General features: G+C 38.0%; 1 protein-coding gene across 12 annotated transcripts in view; it reads right to left on the minus strand.

Annotated features, from left to right (window-relative positions):
• Positions 1-16862, minus strand: part of B3GALT1 (beta-1,3-galactosyltransferase 1) — a 692162-nt gene that overhangs the window by 132134 nt on the left and 543166 nt on the right. For 4 of the 12 annotated variants that reach the window (XR_009545937.1, XR_009545936.1, XR_009545938.1 and 1 more), the window contains 2 exons: positions 2863-3019; positions 356-947 (listed from right to left, as the gene is read on the minus strand). The exons of 5 other annotated variants lie outside the window; for them this stretch is intronic. The gene's annotated coding sequence lies outside the window, so the exon portion shown is untranslated. Of the gene's footprint in view, positions 1-355; positions 948-1462; positions 1545-2858; positions 3020-16862 lie in introns of those variants that run through there. 3 more of the 12 variants (XR_009545939.1, XR_009545941.1, XR_009545940.1) reach the window with 3 other exon arrangements.

The following is a 16862-nucleotide window of genomic DNA, read 5'->3' on the forward strand; positions in this document are numbered from 1 at the left end:
TCTTTAGATGCCCTTTTCATGCTCAGTTAAAATAACTATCCTCACAACAGTTAGGAAGGGAAACTCTTACTGATGGCATAACTGAGATAAACATATTCATTTGGAAGAGCAAATGCTTGTGTTCTGTTGTTGCATTTCAAAGACTAGAGTTGAAGGGGCTGGGCGGTGGTGCACTCTGTTGAACATACACATTACCATGCTCAAGGACCCAGATTCAATCCCAGGTCCCTGTTGTTTTCTCCGGGCTGGCTTCACGGGCGGGTAACATAGGCGAGAAACTCGTGGCTGAGCTGAGAACGCAGTTTAATCTTTATTTATGAGCGGGCAAGCAGTCCAACAACTTAATCACCACACAGTGGGCTCCTCCATCTCTCTCCTCCTGCTGCCGTGTCCAGAACCAAGGAAGTATGTAGGATAGGGGGTGGGGAGAAGGGAGAAGCATGAAAAGGCAAAGACTAAACCACAATCTCCTGGAGGCAGGGGGAGTGAGACCAAACCAATGTAACAGAATGATCATGTAAATAGACCACAACGTCAAGAAATGTAACAGAAGGGGTTCCAGAAGCAGAACTAGAAGCATACCAACAGGTCCCCACCTTTAGTGGCAAGTCCTGATCATCCACTCACCCCCATGATTTAAATATTTAAATCACCAGAATCATCATCATTCTACTTCAGAATTCCCTCAGGTCCCCCAAATTTGACTGCTTAGCCACTACTTTCCCATCCCTGGGATCTTGGTTCATACAGTTCATCCTGACCATATATCCCAGAGTTTGTATGAGATTTGTGATTTAAGTTTTAGCCTTCAGTTCTCTGTCAGAGTCACAGCTTCTGGTCTCTTATCTCTGGGTTGCCCCATCATAACCATGGTCAGAAGGTAGCTGGTGTTTCCCATGACCCATGGTGTCTGGATGGGAAGTCATGAACCATGGTACACTCCCTACCTGAGAAGGGAAAAGGAGTCAGCTGAAAACATCATTTGGAAACAAATTAACATTATAGTTTGAGCCAAAATAATGGTTTGCATCTTCACCTTTCTCTTTGGTTCCTAAGCTTTATACAGTTATAAATTTCAGAGGACTGACAATGTGCCTGACTAAATGTAGTGTTGTAGTCCTTTGGGATATCTTTAATTTTAAATTGAAACAGGAGACAAAACCCCCACCTCTGAAAAGAGCTTGTAAAAAATGTCAGCTAGATTTTGTAAGGGATGAGAGAATGCCACAGTGTCTTCTAGGAGGAGTTACTGCCTAAAACGGTTTGAAAAACATTATGGTTTACTTGGTTAAATCAGTGGATAAGGTGGTCACATCTGGAGGTGACTGGATCATGTGTTCCGAACTCCAAGACCCATGAACCACACCTTAAGACTCAAGAGTTCAATATCTCAGCACACCAGCACAAGAGACACATCTACCCAATAGAGTGTTGCATGTAGTACAGTACTGCCCATATTTACCATTCACAATTCTCTCAGTCATGGAAAGTCTGTGCTTGTAAAAACTGCTTTGAAGTCTTGATTCATTCTTTCGAGGAACTGTCTTGAATATAGAGGTTATAGAGCTATGTTAAAAACAACTCTTGTATTAGGCTTTTTTGATTCTCTTTGAAACTTGCCTCCATGTAGTGAGAGAGGCATTGGCAGTTAGTCAAATAATTTTTCTAACATTCACATTAACATTTTGATATAAATTCTAACAAGTTGACTGTTTTTGGAATATATGATATTAAATCAAAGGACAACATGTGTGAGAAATATTTTAATAGTGTTTCTGCAGTTCTCTGAGCAGATGGATAGAACTGATTACTCTGAAATTAATAACAGTTACGGGACTGAGTAGCACTGTGAGAACAATACAAAATGCAGTGCTCCAGTTCTTACTGTTCTTTTTGATGGTTGTCTTCATAAACAGACACTTAAACTTGGCCCTGTCTATTAGGTACTGAACCACAGAATCCCTGGCCACATGAAATTGACCAATACAAACAAATTAGTGAGAGGCACTAATAGTTCCTCAGAGCTTGCCGACCATGAGGCTTCTGTCTCTGAAGTCATTTGCAGTGTAGTAGCAGTGATCAATAAGTATGAAACAATGAAAAATAAAAGCTTATTGATTGGGGCTAACTGCATCAGAAAAATAGGAAGTGACTTTGGAAATGTTTTCTGCAAGCCAAAACCTTTCCACAATAGACAGAAAATGCAGCTATCGTTGTCAGGTAACTTAAATCAGTCGTACTTAAAATATTTACCAGGCTGAAACATTCCCACTACCTTCCTGATGAGTCTGCCATTCCCTTCTCATCATGCAGATCATTAAATTCAAATTATCTGCACATGGCAAGCCATTTCGGGTGGTTCCAAATGTCTTTCTTCTGCTATGAGGCTTATTTAAAAAGCATGAAAAAAATGTGTGAAGAGATAAAAAAAAATACGCTGGACATGAGACTGGAAATACTTCATTTATGCCAGGAACAGGTGGATAAAAAGTGGATGAATCAATGAAAAGAAGATGCATTTCTACTTGGTAAACCTTTCTTAATAAATATTTCAACTTTTCATGAAGTAGTACATTTGCACAGATCTAGAATTTTCCCCATTCTGTAATGAAAATCTTTGTGTCTGATGTCATTGTTAATTAATAGTGAAATCAATCAAAATCTTATCACCCTCTCAAGAGAAGAAGAGATATATAAAACCTGTGTAATAATCTTTTGGGGGGAGAGAATGTTTTCCATATACCTATCATGGGGAGATGAGAAATTGTACCTATGTGTCAACAGCTATGTTGTTACCCACTAACTTTCCCCAATAAAGTGGAAAAAGCAAAGCAAAGAAGAACAAAATAAAATGCCACATACCCCTGCCTTTTACAATGAGGTGCTAAAGCTGTTGATGGTTATACCACCTTGAACACGCCTGATTCATCTGATCTCGGAAGGAGGTATTAAAGAATTTCTTGGGCCAGGTCTCCTTGGCTTAGCACCATGAATTGGATTAGAGAAAACAGGTTGTGGTCTAAAAGAAAAGCCAAGCTTGTATTTATTCAAGAGATATAGATTACATGTAGATTACAAGTTTTTCTAAAAACCCTCATGTGGAGGACAGGTAGAATACTGAAGACTGTTGGGTGCCTACTTTATATGCTGATGAAGAAGCTTAATAACTCTTGTTGTAAATAGTTCTATATTTCCACACAGTTTATTTATTTATTTCCTTTAAAAAATTTTACTAGTGACTTAATATTGATTTACAAAATTGTAAGATAACAGGGATATAATTCCATACCATTCCCACCAACAGAGTTCTGTATCCCCATTCCCTTCATTGGAAGCTACAGTAGTTCTTCCAAGATTGCAGATATGGGTTGACTATTGTTTCTATAACTATATGAATATATTTGTATATATTTCCCCATTTTTTTATGGTCTTGCCATTTTTTCCCTTCTAAGTCATACCTACACCTACTACTTCCAACTATCCCTCCTGTTTTCTTCATATCTCTCTGGGACCTAGTGGAGTTGGAGTTCAGAGCTCTCTGGTCATCTTCCCTTATTTTTTTTTTTCTACTGCTGGGAGTATGGACAATATAGAGATTTTTTTTTTTTTTTAATAAAACCCCGACTAGACTTTAGTCTCCATTTATATGGAAAGCTTCTCTGTGTATGCACTAAGGCTTTTCTTTGCTTTCAGTTTTATTTGGGTTGCCTTTTAAAGTCAAGTGGTCTACTAACACAGAGTGAAAACAGCTAGCAGTCACTTCCCAATGGCTTTTGAAGGAAAATATGAGACAAGATCAAATTCAACGTCTCAAAGTATCAAGAACATACCAGATTTAACTAGTAACTAAAAGTATACAGTCCACCTGTTTAAAACAGTTTGGAGAAAACTGGGTTTATAATATAAATTTTATAATAGAAATATAGAAAAATAGCAAGTAGACAAGATACACAAATATGGGTATGGCACTCAGTAAGATTTATTAATGTCTTAGCTACAAATGAATGTTAGAACTCATCATATCTACCAACTAAATAGCTATATGAAAACATTATAAAGTGGAGGTGGCAGGTGGTGAATCACCCGTTGTTTTTCTAGTTGGTGAATTGACAATACTCTATACTTTTTAGAAATCTGAGAGACCTTAATGGTAAATATGGTTAGCTCATAAGAGAACTGGGAGTAATATTAAGGGAAAACTTAATAGTTAAATAAAATATTTTAAAAAGCAAAACTTTATGAATCATTTTGCAGTTGTATACCTTGCTTTTGGTATTATTGACAAATAATACCAACATATTTTATTTAACTATTTATTTTATTTTTGGATAAGACAGATATTAAAAGGGAAGGGAGTGGTAGAGAGGAAGAAAGCCAGCTGCCTGTAATGTTATTTCACCGTGAAGCTTCCTTCCCCTCTGCAGGTGGGGATGAGGCCTTTGAACCCAGGTCCCTAAACACTGTGACAGGTGAGCTCTACTTGGCACACCACCACCAATACTAAGTTTTCCCTTAATATTACTCCCAGTTCTCTTATAAGTTAACCGTATTTACTATTATGGTCTCTTAGATTTCTAAAAAGTATAGAATATTGTCAATCCACAAACTAGAAAAACAACGGGTGGTGAGGAGGGGTGCGTAATGACAATAAGCTCCTGTGACATGTTTGTCAAAGATTATGTCAGCCACAGAGAAGCAATGAGAATGGAGTTCCTGGCCTGCTATACACTGCTGGTTAGCCCACATCCGGGGTCCGAATCTAATTTCAAGGGAGCGTATCAACTGCCTTCAGGGGGTCAGTGCTATATCCAGCTCTTTCACCTGTGTTCTCTAATTTACTGCCCGGAAAGCCTTGTGTCATCAGTTCTGTCATTTATACTTTAGAGAAGAAGAGAAAGGTTTAGTAAGGCAAAGTAATTCTCCCACGTTCAAGAAACTCCCTGAGTGACAGCCTCGAATGTGAAAGGAGGTCATTGCAAACTAAGGTCAGGGCTTTTCTCCTATATGATGTTCCTTTTCATGGAATAATATTCATTGTGAAAAAGTGCACACTTTTACACGCATACGAACACAATACACACAGGCACGCTTCTAACATCCTATATTTTAAAAGTATTAAATATAATTTTAAAACACTCTTTCACATAGTTTACTTTTCCAGAATCCCTCACTTTTCATAACCATATCCAAATCATGTAAATAACATAACACTGAAGAATGAGGGTATTGAGGGTGGACTGAGGTCAGAGGAGAACTCACTTTAAGTAGCTATAATTGTGTGTGTGCAGAGTTATATAATCATCTGTCTAACACATTTTCTGATTTTTTTTGCATGCCCTCAGGTATTTTGCACTTAATTAGAAGCCCCAGAGGGTAAGGATTCTTACTCTCTGTTTCAGGTCTTTGACAGTGCTAGAACAAAGCTGGGTATGTAACAAAAGCCCATTTATTACTGTCTGATTTAAATAAAGGTATTGCTGGCTATCATCAGTTGTGTAAAAGTTGGCAATATGTGTGATAGATAATATTTCTTCATGTTTCTGTTGAAATTTCCCAAGATCCCAGTGGTAGAGGTATTAATAGCAGCATCAATAGGAGGGAACTAGGGAAATGCTCAAGTTATGCTATTTTAAAGCCTTTTTTTTAAGGTTTTTAAAAAAATTTTATTTATAAAGAGGAAACATTGACAAAACCATAGAATAAGAGGGGTACAGCTTCACACAATTCCCACCACCAGACCTTAGCTCTGGGGAGATAGCATAATGGTTATGCAAAAGATTTTCATGTCTGAGACTCTGAGGTCCAAGTTTCAAGCTCCAGCACCACTCTAACTCAGAGCTGAGCAGTGCTCTGGAATATCTCTCATTAAAAAATAAGTAAATACGGGGAAGCAACTACAGAAGCCAGACCTTCTACCTTCTGCAACCCTCAACGACCCTGGGTCCATGCTCCCAGAGGGATAGAGAATGGGAAAGCTACCATGGGAGGGGGTGGGTTATGGGGATTGGGTGTTGGGAACTGTGTGGAGTTGTACCCCTCCTACCTTATGCTTTTGTTCACTAATCCTTTCTTAAATAAAAAATTAAAAAAAAATTAAAAAAAAATAAAAAATAAGTAAATACATAAAGTCTGTTTTAAAAATCCCCTTAAACTTTGCTGTTACCAGAGCTAGAAATTATAGGATAGGAGAGGAACCTATTTATTTACTTGTTTATTTATTGTTACTCTGGGCTGAGTTTTTCAGATAGAAGGAGAGAGAGAGAGAGAGAGAGAGAGAGAGAGAGAAAGAGAGAGAGAGAGGGAGGGACCGAGACCATTATCACCAAAGCTTCCTTCAGTATGGTGGGGGCTGGACACAAAATAGGTGGTTCACATGGTAAAGCACTGCATTATTCAAATGAGCTGTTTTGTTGACCCTAGTAAGCTTTTAAAGAAATTATAGAATCAGCATGTTTCAAAAAAAATTTAATTGCCAAATTCTTTGAATTTGGATATCTATTAACATCATAGTTTGACAACATATTCTGTCATTCCTTAATATAAAGCTTTGTTTTTCTTGAATTAAATTAGTCCTTCCCTCCCCTCCCCTCCCCTCACCTCCCTTTCCCTTCCCTTTCTTTTCCTTTTCTCTTCTTCTTTTTTCCTCCAGGGTTATCACTAGGATTTGGTGCCAGCACCACGAATCCACTGCTCCTGGCAGCCATTTTAGCCATTGGATAGGACAGAGAGAAATTGAGAGGGGCAGGGGAGATAGGGAGAAAGACACCTACAGACCTACTTCACTGCTTGTGAAGCATGTTTCCTGAAGGTGGGGAATCAGAGGTGTAAACCAGGGTCCTTGCATGAGTCCTTCTGCTTCATACTACATACACTTAACCTGGTGTGCCAATGCAGGGCCCCCAATTAGCTATTTTCTTTTTTTTTTCCTTTTTTTTTTGCAGAACAGAACCAGAAACCAAGTAACAAAAACAGGAAGAGAAAAAAAAAGACAAAAAGGAAAAGAAAGACAAAAAGGAAAAAAAAAGACAAGGAGGAAATAAATGGACAAAATATGACCAACGTTGTAGAATGAAAGCCAATTTAAAAAAGAGAGTCATTGAAATGTTAAGTTCCACCCAATGCTCATAGTAACCCATGACATGCTTAAAGAAAGATTGAACAACTTGCACAAAATATTGTGTGGAACCATAAAAGAACCACAAACTGCCAGAGCGCTTCTGAGAATAAAGGAAATAATTGAAGGTATTACACTCCCTAACTTCAATTTATACTACAAAGCAATAGTAACTAAAATAACATGATACTATGATAAAAATAGACACTTGGATCAGTGGAGTAGAATCAAGAGCACAGATATGATCCCTCACACAGTAACCTAATATGTTATAAAGGGTCAGAGCCATTCAATGGTGAAAAGAAATTTTCCCTAACAAATTGTGCTGAGAAAATTGGACAACCACATGTAGAAAAGTAATACTTGGCTCCCACTTAACACCATGTGCCAAAATCAGATAAAAATGGATCAAAGACATGGAATTAAACCAGTAATTCTAAAGACATTCATCATCTTTGCTTCATCTTGGATGGAACTTAAAGGAATAGTACTTGGTGGGATGAATCAGGAAGAGAGGAATGAATACTGGATGACTTCACTCAACTCACAGGTGGAAGTTGGGCAACAAAGACAGGAAGGGCAAACAAAGTTAAACTTGAACTGAGGGTGGTGCATTGTACCAAGGCATATACTGAATGCAAAAAAGGCATAGGGAAGAATGCAAAAAAAAAAAAAAACCTGTAGGTGGGGGATTTGGGGCCCTAAGTTGTGTGTGGGTGAGAATGATTTGGAGACACTCATCACACAACTCCACTGTAAACCATTAAGTTAACTCCCATGCCTCTCCCCCCCAAAAAAAAATAGAAAAGAAAAGAAAGAAAAAGTGTGGAATTATGTGCTCATTTAATTTTGTAATTTTAACTTGGGGAAGGTCAGATAGAATGAAGGGTCTGACCATTGTTACATAGTCAATATATTCCTCCCTGCTCCTCTGTAGTTAATTTCTCCCTAATATTTTTAACTTATAGTTTTGGCCTACTATATTTGCTATTTGTGATTCTGATTGTTTCCTACCCTTTATTTATTTTTTTCTGAGGTGATGTAGTTTATTACAATTTGATCAAACGTTCCAGTCATGAGTTCCTGGAGATAGCTTGGCAGGTTAAATAGGGCTCACCATGTGCCAAGTCCTGGGTTTCACTCTTGGCACCAAATGGGAGTAGCATGGACAGTATCAAGGGTACTCTAATGATCAGGGAGTAGGGCTTTGGTCTTTTCCTGCCTGTAAATATGGTATAAAAAGTGGGCCTCAGGTAAATGACTCAGAAGTAGCCTATATGGGTGAGCCCTTAGATTCATTCCCTAAAACTATATTCATTTTTTACAGTGCTAGTCATGAAACCACAGAGACACATACATTAACTACAAATTCAATAACAAAAATACGAAGTAATTTAAGACAAAGCAAACTTTATAATTGTACTTTTCTTAAATACTTGCATGTGCACACTTATATGTAAATGGAAAATCTATTGCTCTATGAATTAAAGTTTACAAACAGACAGACTTGTTAAATAGTATGTCCATGCTAGGGCTGAAAACCTCACTTATACAGTGTACCAACTTTAGCTAGCATATGGCTTAGGTTCTAGCACCGCCCCTATTGTGTTGAAGGAAAAACTGAGTGCTGTGGAGTCTTTCTCTCTATCACTTTCTATCTGAAAAATTCAGCCCAACCTGGTGGACTGTCAGGTCATGACAACAAAAGAAAAGGTCATTCTATAGACTCTGACCATTCTATTGAGTAACATTTGCCTACAAACTTATTCATTTATCCTTATTCAACTAGAGGATTGTGCCATGTTAAATAGGCTACTTCACTTTTCTCTAAAAAAAAAAACAAAACAAAAAAACTTCTAGAAACTTTTGACAAAAGTGAAATTGGTGGCTTTAAAGTTTTTTCTACCCATAAGGAGTTAAGGGAATGATTTCTTTGGCTGGGGAAATTATGCATTAAAAAATTAGAAAACATTTGGACAACTCTACTAAATGATAATTACCTCTTGACAGGTGTCAATAAAATTTAATCAGTATCACTGAATATACTTATATGAACTTCAGAAGAGTAACGTAGTTGCTATGTTATGCATTTGGAGGTGTTAAAATGTTTAGGAGATTAAGAAGAAATATAAAGCTAGAGTCACCTTTAATTTTGTATTTGCAAAATAAAATACATATGCACCTAATCAAAAGACCCTGAGCTGCATATCTAAAAGTTAGGAGTATTAAGGATTCACTGACTTTCTGAGATTGAAACTGCAAGTTTTAGAAAACATTTTCTATAACTTTTACGCCACACAGGGTAAGGAACAAATATATAGTAAGGAATGGCTGGAGAACAGGCTTTCCATGAAAGTGAAAGTACATTATACTGAGCAGATACTCAAAGGAATAATATTCTGCCATTATTCCGGATGCTACTATGATGCCAACCTGACTTCCCTGGGCAGACGACCCCACCAATGTATCCTGGGGCCCTACCCCCCCCAGTCCCCTGCCCCACTAGGGAAAGAGAGAAACAGACTAGCAGTATGGATCAATCTTCCAATGCCCATGTTCAGTGGGAAAGCAATTACAGAAGCCAGACCTTCCACCTTCTGCACCCCATAATGATCCTGGGTCCATATTCCCAGAGGGACAAAGAATAGGAAATCTTTCAAGACAGGGGATGGGTTATGGAGTTCAGATAGTGGGAATTGTGTGGAATTGTACCCCTCTTATCCTATGGTCTTGTCTGTATTTCTACTTCATAAATAAAAGTAAAAATGAATGAGAGATGACAGCAAAAAAGTGAAAATGAAATCATGCCTTTTGGGATGATTTTGTAAAGAACTGGAGGTAATTATGATTAAGGGAAATAAGTAAGGAAGTGAAAGACAGCTACTTGGTGACTTCACTCATTCTCACATTCTAGGGAATCCGGTTGCCTGCTTTTTTATTACCTTTCTTTGTGTACATTAAAGAATAGTTCTAAGAAGACAATATGTTGAAAATGGTCACATGGAGCCATTTCAGTTCTGTTTGCTTAAAAAATTATGGCTCCATGATGAAAATATTCAAATAGCAGAGAAAACTATATTAGTTTATAGCACAGTAAAAGTTTCAGCTATTCAGATCCAGGTTTATTGGACTGTGAAAAAAATACATATTTAGGAATGACCGGAGAGAAAAAAAGGAAGAAAATATCTTTTGATATAGTTGTTAATATATGCTAAGCACTATGAAGGCACTTTCATATTTACCACACTTAGTTCTTACTAATATAAGAATGCAATATTATATCATATTTTTAATGTCAGGAAAGTCTTCCCAAAGAAGTTAAGTAAATGCCTTCCTGAAGCCAGAGAACCAACCAACTATGGAGCTATAACCTGAAGCTAAAGCAGACTGAATAGGTTATCAAGTCAGTACTACACAGTGCTGAAATAATAAATTAATTTCTTCAAGACATAGTCTTTTTTTCACCAAATCTATCTGGGGCTTATCACAACTTCACTATTGTTGGTTGTATTGTTATTATTATTATTGTTGTTGTTATTATTATTATGGATAAAGGGTGATAGGTAGAGAGAGGATGAGGGAGTCAAAGAGAAGAGCCACTGTTGTTTAAATTCGTAAGGCTCTTGCCGGGCTTGCTTCACGGGCGGGTAACAGAGACGTGGAGACAACGGCTGGGCAGGGAAGCTGTATTTCTTTATTCAGGAACAACGATTCATAAACTAAACCAAACTAATCACCAAACAGAACTCTGCTGTCTCTTTGCGGCGGTGCAATCACTCTCTCTTACTCTGCAACTCTCCAACTCTCTAACTCAGGAACCCTGGAACTCTGGCGGGGTTCCTTCAGGGCGGGGCCAAGCAGGCCTGCGAAACTAACTGGACTGATCCAGTTCTCTTGGCGGGGGAGAACTACCCAATGTAAAGCATACAACAAGCCACTTGCATCACTACTCCACCACTTGTGAAGCTTTTCCCTAGTAGGTGGGGAATGGGAGCTCAAGTCCAGATCATGATGCATGATAATATGTACACTCTACAGAGTGAGACACAATCTGGCTCCTAAATTCATAATAAGTGTTTATTGAACCACAAGTTGCTTATGAGGATGGGGGACTAGGGAAGGTCCAACAATGTCACTGTGAGCTGTGGCCTCTTGACTTCAAGAAACCGAAAATCTAATTGGAAATTTAAAACTTTCTCTGACATTTAAAAATTTCCATATTGATTTGTACTATTCACAATCCACAGAATACTTAGTGACCTCATTAAAAGGGAGCACAGATTTAAAAAAAAAAAAGATAAGCCTTTTAGAGGAAAATCATGGCGAGCTTGGGTCAGGAAAAGATTTCTTAGGTTAAGTGCCACTGGAACAATGCATGTAAGGAAACATTGATAAATTGAACTTTATCAAGATAAAACTTTTGCTCTGAGAAAGCCACTGCTAAAAAAATGAAATGACAAGTCACGATCTGGCAGAAAATTTCTTCAAATAATATGTCTGGAAAAATGACTTGTATCCAGAATTTCTAAAGGACTTTCAAAGCTCAACAATAGTGAGCACAATTGAAAAAAGTAAACAAAAGATTTGAACAGACGTCTTGCAGATGTGGATATGCAAACTACAGGTGTACAAAAGAATACTTATTACTGAAGATGGCCACTTGGAAGCAGCAGCTTGTGACCTGGGATTCTCTGGATAGGGTAGGAAACTGGGCCATCAGCAGGAAGGTGCAAAAGGGGTCCTTAAGGGTGACACCAAGGAGAAGTCCTATAGCTCACTCTTGGGTTAGAAAATGGAGTCTGGGGGGGGGGGAAGAAAGCAATATCTTTCATTATTTCTGAAGCTCACCCCTCCCTCCCATGCCAGAACTAGACCCCAGGGGCTGCACAGCTGCTCCTAGCAGGCTTCCTGTTCAGCTATTGTCTCTACCAAGATTCCTGGCTTTCCAGGAGTGTTATTCCAAGACTTTTCCTTTTTATTTTCCTCCTCTTTTTTTTTTTTTTTTAAGTGGCTGGAGTTCTATTTGAGTGAAAAGACACCTGACCAATCAGAGCCTCACCCCTGCCTGGGAAAGACTACCTGGAGGGTATTTTTTTTGTTTGTTTGGATAATTCTTATAATTGGCTGTTTTTGCTTAGGCAGCCTGCAGCAAATTCAGAGTGGGCCAAGCTGCAGACTGACTGTTAGGGTTTTTTAATCTATTCTATTATTTATTATTATTGTTATTATTATTATTATTAAATATGTGTGTCCTTTTCCTCCTCCTTCTTCATGTTGACCAAAATTAACTATTGTTTTTTCCACTGCTAGGTGACTGGGTGTCCTATCCATTGTGAGAGGAACTTGTTTCTATCTACCTCTTGCCTTCACTCTCCTTTTTCCCTCCTCCTAGCTAATTAAAAAAAAAAAAAAGAAAAGAAAAAGAAAAAAAAAACTCTCTTTCCACAGCTCTTTTTTTTCTTGTTCTTGTCTTACAGGCTAATGGACCACAAAAAAAGGCAAGAACAGCCATTCTAACCTCTGACACCATAGGCTTTAAATTAAATAAAGCAGTAAAAAATAGGCAAGGCCATTACATAATGATTAGAGGATCAATCAACCAAGAGGATTTAACAATTATTAACATCTATGCACCCAATGAGGGACCATCTAAATACATCAAACACCTACTGAAAGAACTACAAAAATACATTAACAGTAATACAATAATAGTGGGAGATCGTAACACCCCACTCTCACACTTAGACAGATCAACGAAGCAGAGAATCAACAAAGAAACAAGATAATTAAATGAAGAGATGGACAGACTAGACCTTCTGGACATTTTCAGAGTTCTTCACCCCAAAAAACTGGAATACACATTTTTTCAAATCCACACAGCACATCCTCAAGGACAGACTACATGTTAGGCCAGAAAGACAGTCAACAAATTCAATAGCATTGAAATCATCCCAAGTATCTTCTCAGACCACAGTGGAGTAAAGCTAACCTTTAACAACAAACAGAAAATTACTAGAAGTCAAAGAATTTGGAAATTCAACAACAGACTGCTTAAGAACCACTGGGTCAGAGAGACACTCAAGCAAGAAATTCATAGATTCCTGGAAAAAAATGAAAATGAAGACATAAGCTATCAAAATATTTGGGACATAGCTAAAGCAGTATTGAGAGGGAAATTCATCGCCATACAACCACATATTAGAGAACAAGAAAACGCTCAAATAAACAACCTTACTGCACACCTTAAGAAGTTAGAGGAAAAGGAACAAAGGAACCCTAAAGCAACCAGAAGGACAGAAATCACTAAAATTAGAGCAGAAATAAACAACATCAAAAATAAACATAGCAAAGATCAATGAAGCCAAATGTTGGTTCTTTGAAAAATTAAACAAGATTGACAAACCCCTAGCCAAACTCAATAAAAAAAGGGAAGAAGACTCAAATAAATAGAATTGTAAACTACAAAGGAGATATCACAACGGACACCACAGAAATCCAGAAAATCATGCGGAACTTCTATGAAGAACTATATGTCACCAAGCTAGAGAATCTGGAAGAAACGGAAGAATTCCTAGAATATTCCCTTATAAAACTGAATAAAGAAAACTATAAAACCTAAATAAACCCAGAGACAAAGAAATCAAAACATTTATTAAGAATCTCCCCAACAACAAAAGTCCTGGACCAGATGGCTTCACAAATGAATTCTGCAAAACCTTCAGGAAACAGTTAATACCTATACTTCTAAAGCTCTTCCACAAGATTGAAGAAACAGGAATAGTCCCTTCCACTTTCCATGAAGCCAACATCACCCTGATACCAAAAGCAGATAGGGACACAACAAAAAAGGAAAACTATAGACCAATATCTCTGCCGAACATAGATGCCAAAATCCTTAACAAGATCCTGGCCAATGGGATACAGAAGTATATCAAAGAGATTGTTCATCACGTCCAAGTGGGATTTATCCCAGGAATGCAAGGCTGGTTTAACACACATACGTCAATAAATGTCATTCAGTTCATCAATAAAAGCAAAACCAAAACCCACATGATTATCTCAATAGATGCAGAGAAAGCCTTTGACAAAATCCAGCACACATTCATGCTCAAAACAATACAAAAAATGGGAATAGATGGGAAATTCCTCTAGATAGTGGAATCCATATATAGCAAACATATAGCCAACATCATACTCAATGGACAGAAGCTGAAAGCATCCCCCCTCAGACTGGGGACTAGACAGGGCTGTCTACTATCACCATTACTCTTCAACATAGTATTGGAAATTCTTGTCATAGCAATCAGTCAAGAGAATGAAATCAATGGAATACAGATTGGAAGGGAAGAAGTCAAGCTCTCACTATTTGCAGATGATATGATAGTATACATAGAAAAATCAAAGAATCCAACAGAAAACTACTGGAAGTTATGAGGCAATATAGCAAGGTGTCAGGCTACAAAAATCAATATACAAAAATCAGTGGCATTTCTCTGTGCAAACACTAAATCTGAGGAAGAAAACATCCAGAAATCACTCCCATTCACTGTTGCAGCAAAATCAATCAAATACCTAGGAATAAAGTTGACCAAAGAAGTGAAAGACTTGCATACTGAAAACTCTGAGTCACTATTCAAGGAAATAGAAACTTATACCAAGAAATGGAAAGACATCCCATGCTCAAGGATTGGAAGAATAAATATCATCAAAATGAATATTCTCCCCAGAGCCATATACGAATTTAATGTGATACCCATCAAAGTTCCACCAAGCTTCTTTAAGAGAATAGAACAAAAGCTAAAATCATTTATCTGGAACCAGAAAACACCTAGAATTGCCAAAATAATCTTGAGGAAAAGAAACAGAAATGGAGGCATCACACTCCCAGATCTAAAACTATATTATAAGGCTATCATCATCAAAGCAGCCTGGTACTGGAACAAAAAATAGGCACACAGACCAGTGGAACAGAATTGAAAGCCCAGAACTAAGTCCCCACACCTACGGACATCTAATCTTTGATAAGGGGGCCCAAAATATGAAATGGAGGAAGGAGGCTCTCTTCAATAAATGGTTCTGGGAAAACTGGGTTGAAACATGCAGAAGAATGAAACTGCACCACCTTATCTCACCAGAAACAAAAATGAACTCCAAATGGATCAAACCCCTGGATGTTAGACCAGAAACTATCAAATACTTAGAGGAAAACATTGATGGAACACTTTCCCTCCAAAACCTCAAGGAAATCTTTGATGAAACAAACCCAACTGCAAGGAAGACTAAAGCAGAAACAAACCAATAGGACTACATCAAATCAAAAAGCTTCTGCACAGCCAAAGAAACTATTAAACAAACAGAGAGACCCCTCACAGAATGGGAGAAGATCTTCACATGCCATACATCAGACAAGAGACTAATCACCAAAATATACAAAGAGCTCAGCAAACTTAGCAACAAAAAAGCAAATAAACCCATTCAAAAATGGGCAGAGGATATGAAGAAAACATTCATACAGAGGAGATAAAAAAAAAACATACGAAAAATTGCTCCAGGTCGTTGATTGTCAGAGAAATGCAAATTTAGACAACATTTAGATACCACCCCACTCCTGTGAGAATGGCATACATCAAAATGGACAGCAGCAACAAATGCTGGAGAGGCTGTGGGGACAGAGGAACTCTTTTGCACTGCTGGTGGGAATGAAAATTGGTCCATCCTCTCTTGAGAGCAGTCTTCAGAACTCTCACAAAGCTAGACATGGACATTCCATATGACGCAGTAATTCCTTTCCTGGGGATATACCTCAAAGACTCCCTAACACCCAACTAAAAAGATATGTGCACACCTATATTCAGAGCAGCACAATTCTTAATAGCTAAAACCTGGAAAGCAACCCAGATGCCCAACAACAGATGAGTGGCTGAGAAAGCTGTGGTATATATGCACAATGGAATACTAAGCAGCTATTAAGAACAATGAACCCACCTTCTCTGACCCATTGTGGATGGAGCTAGAAGAAATTATGTTAAGTGAGCTAAGTCAGAAAGATAAAGACGAGTATGGAATGATCCCACTCATAAACAGAAGCTGAGAAAGAAGAAGAGAAAGGGAAATTTAAAGCAGGAGTTGACTGAATTTGGAGTAGGGCACCAAAGAAAAAACCCTGGGTTGAGGGTAAGGGTGAATGTTCAGCTTCATGGGGTGGGGGGGGGAGGGGGGAGTGGAGGGGGGAGGGGATGGGACACAGTCTTTTGGTGGTGGGAATGGTGTTCATGTACACTCCTGTCAATTTGCAGTCATATAAATCACTATTTAATTAATATGAGAGGGGAAAATTGATTGAATATCTCAAACTTTTTAAAGCACAGACTGGGTTTTTTAATACATAGGCTGAGTCTTTGATATGTTGACTCTCTTAAAAGCTTAGTCCAGGGAGAACAAAAGCAACTGGTGGCATAGCTATATACAAATAATGTCAAAGGACATGAAATGGTGAGTGTGTGTATGATACAGCAAATCCTAACAAAGGGATTCTTCAAAGTTAACCCAATTGTCAAACAATGTGATTATTGCTATAACTATCTATTGTTTTCTTAAACCCTAAGACAACAGGAATCTCCCGCTTAATCTATAGAACCTATGTTTCTCCCAATCCTGGAACCTCTGGGGTGGGGCTCACTTCCCTGCATGCTTCTCTCAAGTCAGGCCAAATAATATTGCATCTGCTGATTCCAACCTAATCAATGC

Source organism: Erinaceus europaeus, chromosome 18 (genome assembly GCF_950295315.1).
Source record: "Erinaceus europaeus chromosome 18, mEriEur2.1, whole genome shotgun sequence".
Classification (NCBI taxonomy): domain Eukaryota; kingdom Metazoa; phylum Chordata; class Mammalia; order Eulipotyphla; family Erinaceidae; genus Erinaceus; species Erinaceus europaeus.